A 19,783-nucleotide genomic window follows, 5' to 3' on the forward strand; every position below is an offset into this window, starting at 1 on the left:
CGATCATTTTACTCATCGATCTTTGTGTTAATTTATGAATTTTTTTTTTACTTTAAATCGGATATCTTCGAATTTTAATTTACAAACATTCAAACTATAATTAATATTAATTGAGTAATCATAATCATTAATATTTTAATTTCAAAACCGAAATCTAAAATTTATAATAATTCGGTTACAAACTATTAATTATTAAACAATTACAACTATACATCAAATATAAATAATTACAAATAAATTACTTTAATTTCATATCAATATAAAACAACAAATTAAATTTAATTAGTTTCAGTAAAATAAAACTGACCAAAATTCAAAGAGAAATGACTTTGTCCATCATTTCTAAATATTTATATATTATATATATTTACCAATATTCAAAGTAGAAAACCAAATACAAATATTTTTTGTTCAATCACTCGATCATTTTAATCATCGATCTTTGTGGTAATTGTAAATTTTTTTAAATTTAAATCGGATATATTAGAATTTTAGTTTATAAACATTCAAACTAATATTAATATTAATTGAGTAATCATAACTTATAACAATTCGGTTACAAACTATTAATGTTAAACAATTACAAGTATACATCAAATACAAATAATTGCGAATAAATTACTTTAATTTCTTATCAATATAAAACAACAATTAATTTAATTAGTTTCAGTAAAATAAACATGACCAAAATTCAAAGAGAAATGACTTTGTCCATCATTTCTAAATATTTATATATTATATATATTTACCAATATTCAAAGTAGAAAATCAAATATAAATATTTAAATATATATAATAGATGAAATTAAAGTAATTCATTTGTAATTATTTATATACTTATAATTGTTTGAATTTTAATATTTTGTAACCAAAATATTAATGATTTTGATCCATCTGTCAATATTAATAATAGTTTAAATGTTTGTAAATTAAAATTCTAATATATCTGATTTAAAATAAAAAATTTCACAATTACCACAAAGATCGATGATTAAAATAATCGAAGTCATTACCATTAACATTTGAAAAATTTCCACAAAACATGCAGATTTGTCTTCTAAAATTTAAAATGATCTAATTTACTTCCAATTCAATGACACATATCTTTTATACATGATTAAAATTATTTGAGTCAAATGTTTTCAACTGCAATTTGTAAGCTACTCAACATATACTACATTGAAGTAAAACTAAGAATATGAGACACACAAAGCAAAGTGACAATTAAAAACAACTAAATAAGGAAAATAGTTTAGAAGGGTGAGGGAACAAATATTGATGTATAAATATACCTTGCATTAACATTGGAAAGCACTAATATTTGAGAATTTCCATGTGCCATTTTTCTCGGGGTATGATGGGTAGCGAAGTTAGTCGGCTAGTCGCATCCCAACTTGGATTTCCTGGCTAGTCGCATAGATAGAATTTCATGTAAGAAACTATACATAGCATTGAGTCACTATGAGCCAGATTGATTTCAAAGATTGCATAGAACATAACTGAATTTAATGGACAAAGAGAAGAAATTTTTTTGTTGCAACGAACCAACCTTTACCTCTTTCAGGGTATCTTCGGAGTAGAGTCGGTGATTTCGAAGAATTATCGCAATATTGAAGGAAGTCATCAAAAAAATTAGGGATTAGAGGGATTAAAAGAAGGAATAATTATTTAGAAACTAAGTAGAAAAAAATGAGGTGAAACATAAAAACACAAGAGAACTCTCTCTAAGGCGTACACATCAGCTTTTTTGCTGAGGTGAAATATGTTTACACATGTGGAAGAGTTACTATGAGGTGGCAGGGGAGTTTGTTTTAAATATATATATATATATATATATATAATAGATATATAATATATCTCGAGGTTTTATATGTTTTATAAAAATAAAAGTCTGGTTATTTATATTTTATTGCACTATTTACGTCTTTTATGTTTATCTCAGTTTCGTTTAGGTGATGTAAGTTTCTATTTTTTTGATTTATTTCTTTAAGTTATCTTATGTTTGCATTGTTAGTTATTTGTATCACTTTCAACAATTATTAGTGCAATTAAAAATATTTGATCATTAGAAACTCATTCAAATGTTTCAACAATATTTCTCTCTTCTTAATCTTTTAGAAAACAATCATCAAACTTATACATAGTCTACATAATTTCTTGATTTTTGTACAATCCTTTACACACATGTATAGCCTCTAAATCTTAGTACGAAATGTCTATCCACATAATTCGTGTCATTAACTTCATCCACTTGCAAAGTAGCTTGAACAATAAATTTACTGCATTGTTTGGATTAGATTTTAATTAATAATGATTTCTAATTGTTTATATTAGATTTTTAGATGTAAGGGTGCGAATAGCAAGACTCAAAATTGGGGTGTAGAAAGCAAACAGCCCAAACAGAAACAATAGTAGAAACAAACAAAAAAGAGGGCGGGGGTGCAAAAAGTAGTTTATCTCAAAATTTTATTTTATTTTATATTTTTAAAGTATCCAAATAATTTAATTACTTGTTTTATTCATCCATAATTAAAATATTATTTACAAAAATACTCACATTAAAATACTATTTTACCCTAAACTATTCATTCGCATTTACAATTAAGGAGAAAAAGAAAACTGGATTCTGGTGGTAATAGCAATCTTGTTCCATTTAGTTTACAATTTTAGTATGTTATTTCTACCACTTAATTTGTTCTTTTAATATATAGTGTTATAGTTTTACCTTCTTTGAGAGTAAGTTTGAAATTTTCATTTTAGTAGAAGATTGTTATTTGTTTGGTTTCTATCCATTGGTGATGGCTATTGTTGATTGATGTTTTCTAGTGTTGCTAGAAAAACTCTGGTGTACCCATCAATATCAATATAATATATTAAATAAAATCCCCAATATATTACGTTGACACATCACATTCTTATATGTCATGTAACACTAAATTTGCCATATCATTCATTAGTATGATTTGGCACCTCTAGAATTCATTCATTTTTTATTTCTCATTCTACTAATTCTTTGTCTATATCTCTATAATTAAAAAATAACAATTAAAAATATAACTCTCATTACAAACTTGATTTAATTGTAATTACTTTTTTAATTCATTGCATATAAATACATCACAATATTTTAATTACATCTTATTAATTAAAATATAGCAACCATAAATTACCACAAAATATGTAAAAACATAATAATCACATGAAAAATCAATAATCAAACTTATGTACAAATAATCAAATGAAGTTTAAATTAAAATAAATAAAAAAATATGAAAATACATACATTTAAATTACCAAACCTTTGCAAAAGAAAACCAACAAATAATATTTTAAAAAAATAAAAATGTTAAATTATACATTAAATATTTTCATAGTAATATATAATTTGTGTTCATTTTTCTTTTATTAGTGCTCGAATACATATTCTATTCCTTTAATACAAAGAAAATATTTGTCTATATAAATTGATCATGAAAATAAAAATACTCATTTTAAAATATTAAACTTATAGATTGGACGAAGCATAAATTCGAGCATAGTTTCAAGTAAGGACAAAAATAATCAAAATCAAGCAGTGATTCGTTATCATTCCCAACATTATTTCATATTTTTATCGTAAAAAAATAATATTTTGAATATATTTATTATATTCAACCTCCAAAAAGGATAATTAAATCAAAATATTTTTGAAAGAAATATATGACATGAAACATAAAATATAAAAAATAATAGTTCACTCAATTAATCAAAAAAATAATAAAGAAATAATAATTCTCAAGATAAAAAGTAAACTAAAAATAAAAATAATGATCATATGAAAATCAATATTTACAAATATATCTCAAATCAATGATTGTAAAATATATATTCTAGTTTTTATAGGAAGAAAGGATTCTATAATGATTGAATGTTTAAAACAAAACAAAATATATACATACGATCGATAATCTTTTTATAATAATATTTTTAGAGTAAAAATTACTCATTTTATTTTAATATTTTTAATTGTGTATACAAGCACTAACTCATCTTTTTTTAATTATATTTTAGAGTGAAAATCACTCATTTTATTATAAAATTTTCAATTGTTTCCATTTCATTTATTCTTTTGTTATACAATCACTTTTCTTATAAACTAAGAAACTTACAAATATTGAAACATTTTATACACCATAAATATCACCTACAAACTTTTTAAAAAAATATATTGAAAGAAAATTTTACAAATTACACCCATACAACGTGCAAGTTATATTCTAGTTAATTATTATAGTGGTTCTAGACTAGGTCCCGTGATTTTTATTCTATCATATTGAGAGAAGTTTTCCATGTTAAAAATTGTGTTTGTCCCATATTTAATTTTCTGCCAATTATTGTTACTCTACATAATTGTATTGTCTGTTTGGCCATTTATTTGCATAGGTGGGGAAAATTGTGCGTATTATTGAAATGGTTATATCTGGTTTTTCCCAAAAAAATGGTATCAAAGCTAGATTAGTTTGGTTTGTTCATTTAAATCGAAGAGGAAAATATGATTAAGTTTAACTCCTCTAATTACACATATTATAAGACTCTTATGGAAGATATGTTATACAATAAAGATTTGTATGAACCTAGAAATTGAACAACTGATGTAAAATTTGCATTTCTTCATGGAGATTTGGAGGAAGAGATCTATGTGGAGCAACTAGAGGATTTCAAAATCAAAGGTAAAAAGCAGCTTGTGTGTAAATTGAAGAAAATCTTGTATGAGGTCAAGCAAGCACCTTAATAATGGTACAAGAAATTTGATTCTTTCATGGAGAAACATGCGTTTGGTAAAACTACTTTTGACCATTATGTGTTTGTCTACGAATTCTCTTACGATGATTATATTATTCTCTTGATATAGGTGGATGACATGTTGATTTTTGGTCATGACACTAAGTAGATTCAATCTTTAAATAAATATTTGAACAAGTCTTTTGCAATGAAAGACTTGGGTCCTACAAAGCAAATTTTGGGCATGAGAATTACTTGTGATAGGAAGAATGATAAATTATAGTTGTCTCAACATAATTACATTGTTAGAGAGGTTTAACAATAGCAATTGAAAACCTGTTAATACTCCACTTGCTACTCATTTCAAGTTGAATTCTGAAAACCTGTTAGTACTCCACTTCCTACAAGTAAGAAAAATATTTATGGTTGCTATTGAGAGCAAAGGATCAGATGGTGTGGAGGGCTTACCAGATGGGCCAACAACTTCTAGAAAGTTTAAAAACTGACTTATACCAAAAATGGAGGAGCTTGTTTTTTGTGGGGACACAAAAAGAGGAGACATGATACTTACATAGGGATTGGGCAGTAATGTATCGAAGTCATGAGGAGGAGAGTGAAGTATTTAAGAGTATAAGAGAAAATTTGTGGAGGATAATGTGGATGGTTGAAGAAAGACGGAAAAAGTTGATGGATTTGAGATTTTTTCTAGAGAACGTTCTTGGTTTGGTGGAGAACGTTCTGGAGCAGTTTCTGTTACTGCATCTCCGGAATGATCAAATGTTTGAGGTTAGAATGGGATAAGTATGGTGACAGTTCTTCGTGTTGCTGAACGTTTTCTCTTTAAGGAAGTTGGAAAGGAGGAGGCAGCAGTGGTGGGTTGTTCAGAAAATGTTTTGCGCATGTGGGATATCTTTTCTATGGAAAATTTGGAGATTTTGATGATGGATTTTTCAACGGAGAGAGGAATGCCAAAATGCCTAAAGATTTTAGTTAATATCATTCCATAAGGAACAATATTTTTCTTGTAATCCTTAGTGGCAGCGCAAATCATGTGTTGAGTTATTACATGAGGAAGATTTAGGCGCTACAGTTTAGAAGGTGATAGATGATCAAGGCATCATTTGCAGAGACATACTCATGGCTTCCACAGTGAGGAAGGAGAGTATGTTGGCTCATGCTATTAAAGACTTTTGGAAGGAGTTTAAGATGTGTGGAGAGGTAGCGAATGGATCCTTCTTGAAACAAGTCAGAGAGTACTTCAGTCTCTTTGAGATTTAGAGTTGAGTACCACTTGTTGCCAAAAACAGAAGGTCCTTTTGTAGGCAGTTGAAGGATGGAAGTCATGATATATGGAGTTAACCTTATCTTGATTCCCTTAATGGTGGAGATGATTAGGGATTTGTCTAGGAAGGTCATGGCATTGCAGTAGAAGGCTTTTACAACATCTGGATAGTAATGTTAAGATGTTTGGAGAAAAGAGGTCCATCCTAGTGCATCAGTATGATGCTGGACAGCGTTGCCATTGATTATGAGTTTATCAAATGCAAAAACTCTTCTGATTCCAATAAGGCGTTGAGCCCATTGTCTTTGAAGTTTTTGGAGTTTTTTGGTAAAATGAGAGGGAGTGTGTTTGGTTTGGATTTTTTAGTGGGTGGAGATGGTTCAGATGTGGATGAAGGTGAACGTTCAGTAGTGGGAGAACGTCTGGATTTTGTTGAGGGAGAAGGTGTATGAACTGGGGAAGAATGTTCTTGAGGATTTGAAGGAGAGAATGGTTGAGCAAGTGAACATTCTTGATGTGGAGAACGTTCTTGTTGTGAAGAATGATAAGGGGTATGAACTGGAGAACATTCTTGATTTGGAGAACGTTTTGGATTTGGGGCTGAGGAACATTGGGGAAACAGAGAATATTCTGGAGAGGCGGGTTCAGTCAGTTTCAAATTTTGTTTGGGTGCATGCATCTTCTTTCTTTGGGGATTTTTGAGTTTGTTTCTAGCTAGGAATTGGGCGATGGTCATGGTGGTTTTAGTTTTCATGGAGCGTTCTATTGATTTTTTGGATTGAGTTGAAGGTTGAGATGGTTTAGGAAGAGAGGAGAAGATTTCATTGATCAATCTCCTTTTTTGATTTGGGGGAGTTGATTGAGAATGTTTAGAAGAGAAAGAAGATTTTGATGGAGTGATGGTTTTGGTTTGTGCTTTCTCTGTAGCAGTTGTGTGAAGGGGAATATCAGATGAGTCATCAGTCTCATAATCAGAGATGATGAAGTAGAATGGTTTTTCAGTGCAGGCCTTTAAGATTCCAATGCCAGATTGTATTCTCATGGAGCGTCTATTTGGTATTGTAGGTTTTCTTAGATGAGGGGGAACTTGAGCGAGATTAGGAGGAGGACATATGTAGAGTGGTGGAAGAACAGTGGATAAAGGATTGGGATTGATAGGGATATTATGGTTTTTTTTCTGGGGATGATGAAAGGTAGTCAGAAAACAAGGTATTAGAAGAAACGTGTGGTGGAGTTGGTCGTGGTTGTGGAGAGGCTGAACGTTGAATTGAGTCAGATGATGGGGATGATGAGGATGGCGAGCAAGGATATGCATTCTTTCTTGCAGATTGCTTTGTGCGCGTAATTGTGTGTGAGTTGAGAAGGTTTTTGAGTGAGAGAGATTTGAGGAAGAAGATGAGAATACTGTTTGCTGTTTTTTAGGAAAAGAAAAGGAAGATAGAGTGGTTGAAGGTCACTCAGAAATTCTGAGAGAAAGATCAATGATTATGTTGAACCATGGGAAAGAGGAGAGAATTTTGGGGTCGGGAGTGCTTTGTGTCAGTTTTCTTTTGCAGACAAAGAGACACATTCATTAAATGCCAAGATATCCCTTTTTGGTTTTGAGAGGGAAAGTGATGACACAGAGGAGAATGTTGGTTGAAAAACGGAGACTGATGTCTGGAAAAACGGAGAATGAAAAACGTTCTCCATTTTCTGCAGAAGCAGATTTTAACCAGAATTTTCTGGATTTTTCGTAATTTTCAGTTTCTCTTTGATCAAATTGAAACTATCTTCGACAAGAGGCTTTGTAAAGATGTCAGCAAGTTGATTTTGAGTATCAACAAATATTAATTCGATATATTTCTTATTGACATGATCACGAATAAAATGATGCTTTATTTCAATATGTTTTGATCTAGAGTGTTGAATTGGATTTTTAGATAAATTTATTGCACTAGTGTTATCACAGTTAATTGGAATGCTGGAATAACTTACTGAGTAGTCTTCGAGTTAATTTTTAATCGAAAGAACTTGTGAGCAGTAGTTTGCTGCTGAGACATATTCAGCTTCAGTGGTTGATAAAGCTATTTTGTTTTGTTTTCTGCAAGACTAGCTTATCAATGCTTCTCCTAAGAATTGACATGCTCCACTTGTGCTTTTTCTTTCGATTTTATCTTCAGCATAATCAGCATCACAATACGCTATAAGATCAAAATTTGAACCTTTTCTATACCAAAGACCAAGATTAGTGGTTCCAACAAGATATCTAAAGATTCGTTTTACTGCTGTTAAATGAGTTTCTTTTAGTGCTGATTGAAATCGAGCGCATAATCCCACTGCAAATACTATATCAGGTCTACTAGCAGTTAAGTAAAGCAAAGAGCCAATCATTCCTCGATATTCTTTTTCAGAAACAGATTTACCATTTTTGTCTTTCTCTAAAGAAGAGGATGGATGCATGAGAGTAGACATGATATTTGATTAATTCATTTTGTATTTGACCAACAGATCTTTAATGTATTTTTCTTGACAAATGAAAATACCATTTTCATATTGTTTAATTTGTAGTCCAAGAAAATACCTTAATTCTCCCATCATGCTCATTTCAAATTTACTTTGCATAAGTTTTGAAAATCCTTCACACAATTTTTCATTTGTTGATCCGAAAATGATATCATCAATGTAACACCCCGGCCCTCCAGCGTTACCGGATGTGTTACCTCACGAGCTTCTCGTCGCCCCCTTTCCCTCATGGAAATCTGGCGAGTTTTTGCCTTCCGTGGGATTCGAGCCTCGTACCTAGGGGATAAGTACCGCCTCATCACAATCCCACTACCAATTGAGCTAGCTCATGAGGTAACACAGCCGGTAACGCTGGAGGCCCGTGGTGGAACACAACCGAAAATGATTAAAAAAAGATTTTATACAATTTTACGTGTATATACGTCTACCCAATTAATGTAATATTTTTATGTGCGCTTGACTGATATTAAGTATGTACGTAGTTATATTTTAATCATTTATAACTATTTTCTATTTTTAGTTATTTTTTTTTTATAAATAATTATCTTGAGATAGCAGTGATATTGTGTTTGATTTCCTTTATTTTTATATACTTATATTGACATTGTGATTTTATATATATTTATTAAGATTTAGTAATTAATATATATTTATAATTTTGACTATTCTCTAATGATGGTAATATTTTAACTTGAGTATTTGGAAAAATAAGTATTATTATAGGGATTATTTTGAATATGAGAGTTTTGGTTATTAATGTATTTTAAAAGATTAATTATTTTTATTTATAAATTATTAGTTTTGAAATATCAATAATAATTTATTAATGAAATTGTGTTTTAAAATAAAATAAAATAAAACTAATAAAACCTAAAAGGAGACCCATGGGTTTGACCCATTTGTGAACCCTAATTTTAATAAAATAAAACAAACAAAAAAAGGAAGGGAGTTGGACGGCGGCCGTAAAACCAAAGAGAAACACAACAACAATCTATAGTTTGACACCGATGATCGATAATTGTTCTAGAAAAGTTTCTCCGTTCTTGTCCAAATTTCAGTATATCGTTTTATTCATTTAGGTAATCAAATAAACATACTTCCTCAGATTTTTTAACCATCCAAATTTCTCTCTAAAATACCCGACTTCTCCGTTTATAAAATTCCTTAGTTTGAACCATTCTCCTTCACCGTAAGTCCGATTTGAGTGAAACCAACGCCAAAACGACCGTGTGAAAAATTTCTATTTTATCCAATTATTTGTTTTCTGATTTATGGTAAGTTTCCTTAACCGAATTTCGAATTTGGTTTTTAGAGTATCTTCTCATAAAATATTTTTAACATTTACCCATAAATGTCGAGTTAGATCGATTGATGGACATAGAGTTAATGAACAAAGGTTGTTTGCTCGTGGAATCGTATTCGTGTGTGAAAGCTTCGAAGTAAGGTAAGGGGTGAGAGAGCGTTTGAATTCATGAGTATAATATATTGTGAGATGAGCGGGAAAGCCGTATTTCCCAACGATTCATCCAGGGCTCGCTACGTACGGCAGTAGCCCTTTGAGTTGCAAATAAGAAAATTGTGAGATTAAAATGTGAAATAGAAATATTTATAAGGTGTTGATTGATTTAATTTCGTTAAATGTGTGATGTTTTATATTATTGTGATATTTAACATTATTGTGATATTTGATATTATTGTGATATTTAAAATTATTGTGATATTTGATGTGATGGTGATATTTGACATCATTGTGATATTTGATTTCAAATGAATTTTGTGCATATGTTTGATTAAATGAGTTTATGTGAATGCAGTGTATAATGTAAGTTTATTTGATGATGATGTGTGATTTATGATATAAATCTGTGATAAGTTTATGTGATGATAATGATGATGTTTGATTGATGATAGTGATTCTATAAAATTGTGATGAGTTTATGTGATGATATATGATTAATGATAGTGATATTGTGATGAGAATATTGAATTAACTCCATAGTTGATGAAATAATGGCGATTTCAATTTGTGTTTGAGATGAAAGTTTTAATGGAGTATCATATAACAACGAGGGGAGAAAATAAATATTGTGAATTTGTGAAGTGGAGATTATTTTGTCATCATATAGGTAGGGTCTGAAAAGCCTAGTGATTTTGGGGAAGCACAACTGAATGAGCCTTATCGTGGCGGTCTGCTGTCGAGCCTTAATGCAAGATTGTTAGACCTTGGAGGTATTCGGGTGGGGAATTCCTAGGTGACTTGGAGGTAGCACTCCAAATGTCGGGAGCTACCACACAACACACGTTTACCTCGACTGCCACGTACATGTGTCTCGGGTTGAGTTGAGAGGATTTATGAGGACATGGCCAATTTGAATTGTCCGTCCACCGGGATGGTGGCATAGTATCAAGCATCCTAACCAAGTACTTCAGAGTTAGAATGGTACCACATTGTGAAGTAGAGTCTAAGCTCATGCATATCATTGCATTTTCTTGTGATTGTTTTGTTGTGATTACTATGTATTATGTGTGATAATAATTTATGCGATGATTTGATGTTACAGTGAAGTGTATTGATTTTCTTGATTTTGACTACATAATGTGATGGTTTTCCTTGAAGAATGTTTGTGTAATGATACGGTTTATTGATGATTAATTGGGTGTTCCTCTTATTTATATTATACTATCAACATGATTTCAAAACTCACCTTATTCGCTGTTTGTGTTTGACTGGCTTGGCCCTGCGTTTGCGAAATCGCAGTTATTACACGTTAATGAGTCTCGAAGTTCAAGTTTGGGAGAAATCCCGCTCTGATAGGTGATACCGAGAATTAAGAGTTGTAATGTGTATTTTACTTATGTTATTACAAATGATTTTTTATATAAAAACTTTGTACGAGTAAGTCTTGGGAATTAAATCAAGAAATTCTAGTTAAATCAAGTTCATTGATATTGTACTATTTTAATTGAGAAACAAAGTTGAATTGTTACATCTGTATTTAGAGAAATGTGATATTCTAAATTAAATATTAAAGTGTTTATTCTCTTTAACAAATATTCTTTATACGCTGCATGTTTTTTTCAAATAATTTAGTATATATTATTATAAATGTTATTTTGGGGTTTAGGGTGTCACATTAGTGGTATCAGAGCAGGTCTGTCCAATTAGGCCGAGTGGGTCGAATGTCGATTCAGTGTTAGTCGAATGTCAGTCGTGTCAATGTCAATTGTGTTTTCTTGTGCAATAATTATTTTCACTATGATGGTTTTTCCGTTATATTATTGTGTTAAGTGTTATACGCTTTTGTATTATTATTCATTTTTCGAGATTACTAATTAACTGTTTATTATTTGCTTACTTTGATTGTGTTATAGATTCTAAATTCCTACCTAATTGAGTAAATAAACCATGAAATTACTTGATAACATTTGAGTTAATTTTATCTGTTGATAAGATTATGTTAGTTGTTTGTTGCTTATTACTTGTCTACCAAACTATGATTTTTGCACTCTTGTTTTATGTGAATAGTTGGAAATAATAATTTTGATTGACAAGTTGTATGTTTCAAGTTATTAATCTCATTCACGTAATCTTAGCTATCATACGTTAGACCTCACCAGTTAGTTATTTTAAAGTTCCATTTTCACTCTTAATCAACTAAAATATTTAGTCTTAATATGAATTTGTTTTAAGTGTTTGATCTAATAACTAATTGATTGAAACGTTGATTTCCGTATGAATTATATGTTCAAAACATCAAGTTTGACATTTACTAGGTACAAATTATTATTATTTTTGTTGAAACTCAATTTAGAGAAAAAAAGAAGTTTTGTTCTAAACTTTGAGTTAGATAGGAAATATGTCTCTTATGTTTAAAGTTTTAATTTTGACTAAAAAATTCTTATTTTTGATTTTATGTTGGCTTGTGTTAAAAAAAAATCGATTTTTAAATCACTTGAAAGTGTTGATGGTTGTATCTAGATGAGTAGAGTTTTGATATTGGTTTTGAAAACAATTTAGAATGTTCGTCATGATTTAGATAGTATGAAATTCATATTATTAGCAATAGTAATTCTTGAATATTAGAGGTTGATAGAACTTAGAATTTTTTAAAAATGACATTTTGAATGAGTTAAAGATTACTTATTTTATATGATGAAAATGACTTTTGTTTAAGTTACTCTTGATTATTTTAAAGAAATTAAATTGAGTTGAATTTTTGTTGATTTATAAAATAACAATAATTCTATGCTACTGATTTTATTTAATGTTTAAAATAGCTTAAAACTTACAGCATGTATTACTCTGTCTTGTTTTTAAGAAAATTGAAAAGAGTTGTTGTTATGTTGGTTTAGGGGGCTGGTGTAAATATTGAACCGTGAGGGTGTTGGGATATTTATTTGAAATGATTGATTTTTTTTTTTAATTCTGATATTATGAACTCATTAGAGTTTGACTCGATGTTAGAGTTTTAGAGTTTAAGAACTCTCCAGTGATTTACAATTGTACTAATGATAAAATGTCTACTAATTGAGAAAGAGAAGTAAAAAGAAGGAAAAAAAAACAAAGTTTTTAAAAATCTTCTCAACAGTGAAATTCTTTTTGAAAAGTTATCTATATTTTGGATTCTATAATTGATGTATTTTACATGTAGAATTATTTTTTTTAAGAATTAACCTAACAAAATGGTATGCATTAGATTGGTATGTGTAGAGTGCATCATGTAGATTGATATCTGTAGAGTGCCTCATGTAGATTGGTATGCGTATAGAAACTAGTTTTTAAAAATCTTCTCAACAGTAAAATTCTTTTTGAAAAGTTATCTAAATTTTGGATTCTATAATTGATGTATTTTACAAGTATAATTTTTTTTATGAATTAACCTAACAAAATGGTATGCATTAGATTGGTATGTGTAGAGTGCATCATGTAGATTGATATCTGTAGAGTGCCTCATGTAGATTGGTATGCGTATAGAAACTAAAATTTAATTTGGAATTTTTTTTTATTAATTATAAAATTGCAATTTTTATTTGAGACTCAATTTTTAAGATTAGAACAGAACTCCAAAATCTTTAAAATTTATGGTGTGTTATGTTTTGGACCAATTTTGTGGCTTGATAGAAATTGAGGGATGTATCTATAAGCATGTTAAGTAGTTTGAGAAGAGACTACTATTTTGTAGATTTATGAATTAGTGTAATTCATTATCATTATCATATGTCTTATGTTTTGTGTCATGCACTACTTTAATGTATATAGATGTACAATTTTTTTTTGTTGTAAGTTTGATAAAATAAGAAAATATATTGGAACTATTTTTGAAGTGTTAATTAATTGTAAAATTTCCTATCGATCTATATATATAGTTTAAATTTTATTTCAAAATATAAATTGAAAATAATAATTTTTACATTGATGAACTATTTAAAAATGTGTTTTTGATGATTAAAATATGAATGAATTTTTAGAAATCTTATAGATTTTAAAAATATCCGTGATTTATTTTATTTTTATTGTATTTAGAAACGTGATTTATCTTAGTTGTTTTTATTTAGACTTGAACTATTGAAAATTAATTTAAAGAAAAATTTGGAATTTTCAATGAATTTTTTTTTTGTGTTAAATGGTTAGTGATATTTTTGTAATAATAATTTAAGTCTAGAAATTAATTTTTAGAATGATGTGTAACCTTGAAAGTGGTTTTTACACTATCTGATTCAATTTGGTTTGGTAATGTATTGTATCTTCTAGTAAATAATTATTTATCTTATCTTCTACTTGGAAAATCTATATATGCTTCTATTTGTTGTAACTTTTAAGTGATGGTTAACTCAAAAGAAAATTTAATCGTGATCAATTTGGAGCAGCTAGACCTCTATGAGAATATGTTTCATTTTTTGAATCATCGTTTGAGTTATGAGATGAACGTAAAATCTTGGTGCTAATTTTTGGATTACTTATTTAAATGTGTATATGATTATGTAAATATTAAATTGTTTGTGTTTCAAGTGTTCTAATTGTTGGGAATTGGTGTATAGAGTTACAGTAGTCGAGAGCATCTAAAAGTGAAATAGTTATATATTTCTTCAATCGAATTATTGATTATATATTGATACTAGTGTCATTTCCTTGTTGTTGTAACTAGTTGTAAATTATCAATAAATTATTGTCAATGTGTAATTAAGTGAGTTCTTAACTTGAAGTAAGGAGTAGGAGTTGTGGCGCCGCCTTCGCACTCCTAAACCACGTTAATAATACTTTTAATTATCCATGTTTGAATTTGAATGACTATAGTTATGGTTACATTAAGTAGTTGACTACATGAGTAGGAGGGACTAGCTACCCCGATGATTCATTGTCGATAAAAGAGGCAACAATAACCCATTGTTATTATTGTTATAAATATTAGTTAATTTTATTTTGGAAATAGTTAGGTATTCATCTATAATACAACTTTAAGTGATTATGAGTCTTATGTGACATCAATGTTGAATTCTAATAACTGATTACGTGACGCGAATATTAGGTTAGTGGTGTGTATTTAAATTAAACATTCAAATAAGTATGTTTGATATTCTAACTAATTTGCTTAAGATGAATAAGAACATTGTGTTAGTGTCTTATTTGTTCTATATTATCTGATTTCATAAGGACTAGAACTATTGTATGAGTTCCATAAATGAATTTTGTTTATCAGACTTTGAAAATTAAGTTGGACTTTGAGAGTGTTTAACTATATGTGAAAATATTTATCTTACTTCACTATTATTATACACCCAATTTTTTTAAAGATTAAGTGATTGTATGTCATTGAGTTGTTATATGCATTTCTATTTCTAATTCTTGAAGTTGTGAAATATTTTAAATGTTTTTCTATAAGTCTAACTTTTGTGAAACTTGTAGAGCAAATATTTTTTTGATTTATACATTCTTTAAGGAGAGTAAAACTGATACAATATTGTTTGAGAAATTAAATGAAGTTGAAAGCGTATTTGATAGGTGTTATTTGATGCAACTAAATGTGGTATGTTGTTGTTGAATACGATGTGTTTAATTGACTTATTTTGTCATGTTATTCTATCATGCTATGTTAGTTGATTTTTTTACATGTTGTGCTTAATTGGAGATTGAATGTCTTAAATATGTTTGTAGACTAAGTTTGAATCTTGAGAGTGGTAAGTTAGATATTAGTTCACTCACCGCAAATTTCGAGGACGAAATTCTTTAACAAGGGGAGAATTGTAACACCCTAAATTTTATGATAAACTATTTTATTAATTAAATAGGATTTTAAATAATTAATTTGATATTAAAATTATTATAAAATATAGGTTAATAAACTTTGTGATTAATTTTTCATTATAAAGGTTATTTATATGATGTGCTAGTTTTATAAGTATTAGATTACATGAGCGATATAAATAATAAATATTATATTTTACTCTTTGATCTATTTTTTTAAAAATAATAGTATTTTAGTGTAATGTATATATATATATATTTATTAAAAAAAAGATTTTATACAATTTTACGTGTATATACGTGTACCCAATTAATATAATACTTTTATGTGCGGTTGACTGATATTAAGTATACACATAGTTATATTTTAATTATTTATAACTATTTTCTATTTTTAGTTTTTTTTTTATAAATAATTATCTTGAGATAGTAGTGATATTTTGTTTGATTTCCTTTATTTTTATATACTTATTATGACATTGTGATTTTATATATATTTATTATGATTTAGTAATTAATATAAAGTGTTGATGTTATATTTATTTATTTTATAATTTCGACTATTCTCTAATGATGGTAATATTTTAATTTGAGTATTTGGAAAAATAAGTATTATTATAGGGATTATTTTGAATATGAGAGTTTTGGTTATTAATGTATTTTAAAAGATTAATTATTTTTATTATTAAATTATTAGTTTTGAAATATTAATAATGATTTATTAATGAAATTGTGTTTTAAAAAAAAAATAAAAATAAAACTAGTAAAACTTAAAAGGAGACCAATGGGTTTGACCCATTTGTGAACCCTAATTGTTAATAAAATAAAACAAACAAAAAAAGGAAGGGAGTTGGACGGCGGCCGTAAAACCAAAGAGAAACACAACAACAATCTATAGTTTGACACCGAAGATCGATAATTGTTCCAGAAAAGTTTATCCGTTCTTGTCCAAATTTCAGTATATCGTTTTATTCATTTAGGTAATCAAATAAACATACTTCCTCAGATTTTTTAACCATCCAAATTTCTCTCTAAAATACCCGACTTCTCCGTTTATAAAATTCCTTAGTTTGAACCGTTCTCCTTCACCGTAAGTCCGATTTGAGTGAAACCAACACCAAAACGACCCTGTGAAGAATTTCTATTTTATCCAATGATTTGTTTTCTGATTTATGGTAAGTTTCCTTGACCGAATTTCGAATTTGGTTTTTAGAATATCTTCTCATAAACTATTTTTAACATTTACCCATAAACTGTAAGTTAGATCGATTGATGGACATAGAGTCAATGAACAAAGGCCGTTTGCTCGTGGAATCGTATTCGTGTGTGAAAGCTTCGAAATAAGGTAATGGGTGAGAGAGCATTTGAATTCATGAGTATAATATATTGTGAGATGAATGGGAAAACCATATTTACCAACGATTCATTCGGAGCTCGCTACGTACGGCAGTAGCCCTTTAGGTGATAAATTAATTAATCTGCAAATACGAAAATTGTGAGATTAAAATGTGAAATAGAAATATTTATAAGGTGTTGATTGATTTAATTTCGTTAAATGTGTGATATTTTATATTATTCTGATATTTAACATTATTATGATATTTGATATTATTGTGATATTTAAAATTATTGTGATATTTGATATTATTGTGATATTTGACATCATTGTGATATTTGATTTCAAATGAATTTTGTGCATATGTTTGATTAAATGAGTTTATGTGAACGCAGTGTATAATGTAAGTTTATTTGATGATGATGTGTGATTTATGATATAAATCTGTGATAAGTTTATGTGATCATAATGATGATGTTTGATTGATGATATTGATTCTATAAAATTGTGATGAGTTTATGTGATGATATATGATTAGTGATAGTGATATTGTGATGAGAATATTGAATTAACTCCATAGTTGATGAAATAATGGCGATTTCAATTTGTGTTTGAGATGACAGTTTTAATGGAGTATCATATACCAACGAGGGGAGAAAATAAATATTGTGAATTTGTGAAGTGGAGATTATTTTGTCATCATATAGGTAGGGCCTGACAAGTCTAGTGATTCTGGGGAAGTACAACTGAATGAGCCTTATCGTGGCGGTCTGCTGTCGAGCCTTAATGCAAGATTGTTAGACCTTGGAGGTATTCGGGTGGGGAATTCCTAGGTGACTTGGAGGTAGCACTCCAAATGTCGGGAGCTACCACGCAACACACGTTTACCTCGAATGTCACGTATATGTGTCTCGGGTTGAGTTGAGGGGATCTATGAGGACATGGCCAATTTGAATTGTCCGTCCACCGGGATGGTGGCATAGTATTCAGCCTCCTAACCAAGTACTTCAGAGTTATATTGGTACCACATTGTGAAGTAGAGTCTAAGCTCATGCATAGCATTGCATTTTCTTGTGATTGTTTTGTTGTGATTAATATGTATTATGTGTGATAATAATTTATGCGATGATTTGATGTTACAGTGAAGTGTATTGATTTTCTTGATTTTGACTACATAATGTGATGGTTTTCCTTGAAGAATGTTTGTGTAATGATACGGTTTATTGATGATTAATTGGGTGTTCCTCTTATTTATATTGTACTATCAACATGATTTCCAAACTCACCTCCTTCGCTGTTTGTGTTTGACTGACTTGGACCTGCGTTTGTGAAATCGCAGTTATTACAGGTTAATGAGTCTCGAAGTTCAAGTTTGACAACGTACTTGGAATGTGTTTCATTTAACCAAACTAAATGAACAACATTATTATTTGCAAAATCTATATGTTATGTTATGTTTTATATGTAAATTACAGTTGTGACACCCTAAACCCCAAATATTTTATTTTTATTTTTTTAAGATAAAGAGTATCACATAATCATAAGCATGTCACATAAATCCAAAATTTCCATCAAACATAATGACATCGAAATCATAATATGAAACAACAGAATCCTTTTTGAAGTACACATACTTATGTTTTAAATTCAATGCAAATATAGTCCCAACCCGATGTCACTATCAGAGCGGGAATTCCCAAAATAAAAATGCTCAAAATAACATCAATACAATGCATATAAATAGAGTCTCCAAGACGTGACAGCTTCCGCCCCTCCGATGGTATTAGTCATCACCTGCAACTTACAACTCGTCTGCGTCCGTCGCAAACGCCAAACACAAACAACGAGGGGTGAGTATCGAAATTATGTAACAATATAAAATACACGAGGATAACACGCGAAAAATCAAATTATCATAATCTCAAAAACAGTCAAGTGTATAATATCAACGATTTATCAAATTCATTCACAATAAGATAATCACCATGATGAAATGCTATGCATGTCCTATACTCTATACTTCATCATTTGGTACCATTCTACTCTGAAGTACTTGGTTAGGAGGCCTGATACTATGCCACTACAAGAGTGGACGGACAATTCATGAATGGCCAAATCCTCATAGATCCCCTCAACTCAACCCGAGGCACATATACGCGACAGTCGGGGTACTCTTGTGTTGCACGGTAGTTCCCGGCCTTAGGGAATAACCCACTAATCCACTTAGGAATTCCCCACTAGGTGGACCCCCAATGTCTATCAGTCTTACCTTACAGTTCGACTGTAGCCCTCCACGATCAGGCTCATTCAGTTGTACTTTCCCGAATCACTAGGTTTGTCAGACCCTCCCTATATGATGACAAAATAATCCTAACTCCAAAATCTACAACACATATCTCAGACTAACTCGATCATCACAACTCAATAAGTTTTAGTTTGACTTCACAATATTCATCATCATCATCATATATCATTATCAGTCAATCACAATAAAATCACAATATTTGGTTTACACTACTTACAATGCATCATTCAGTCTTATCAATCACAAATAACAGATCAAACATGTGGCATATTCAATGATATCACAATTTCATTCAAGCAGCAAGAACACTCCAGTACATATCATTCACACAGTAACAATCAACATAATATT

Source organism: Cicer arietinum, chromosome 1 (assembly GCF_000331145.2).
Source record: "Cicer arietinum cultivar CDC Frontier isolate Library 1 chromosome 1, Cicar.CDCFrontier_v2.0, whole genome shotgun sequence".
Taxonomy (NCBI): domain Eukaryota; kingdom Viridiplantae; phylum Streptophyta; class Magnoliopsida; order Fabales; family Fabaceae; genus Cicer; species Cicer arietinum.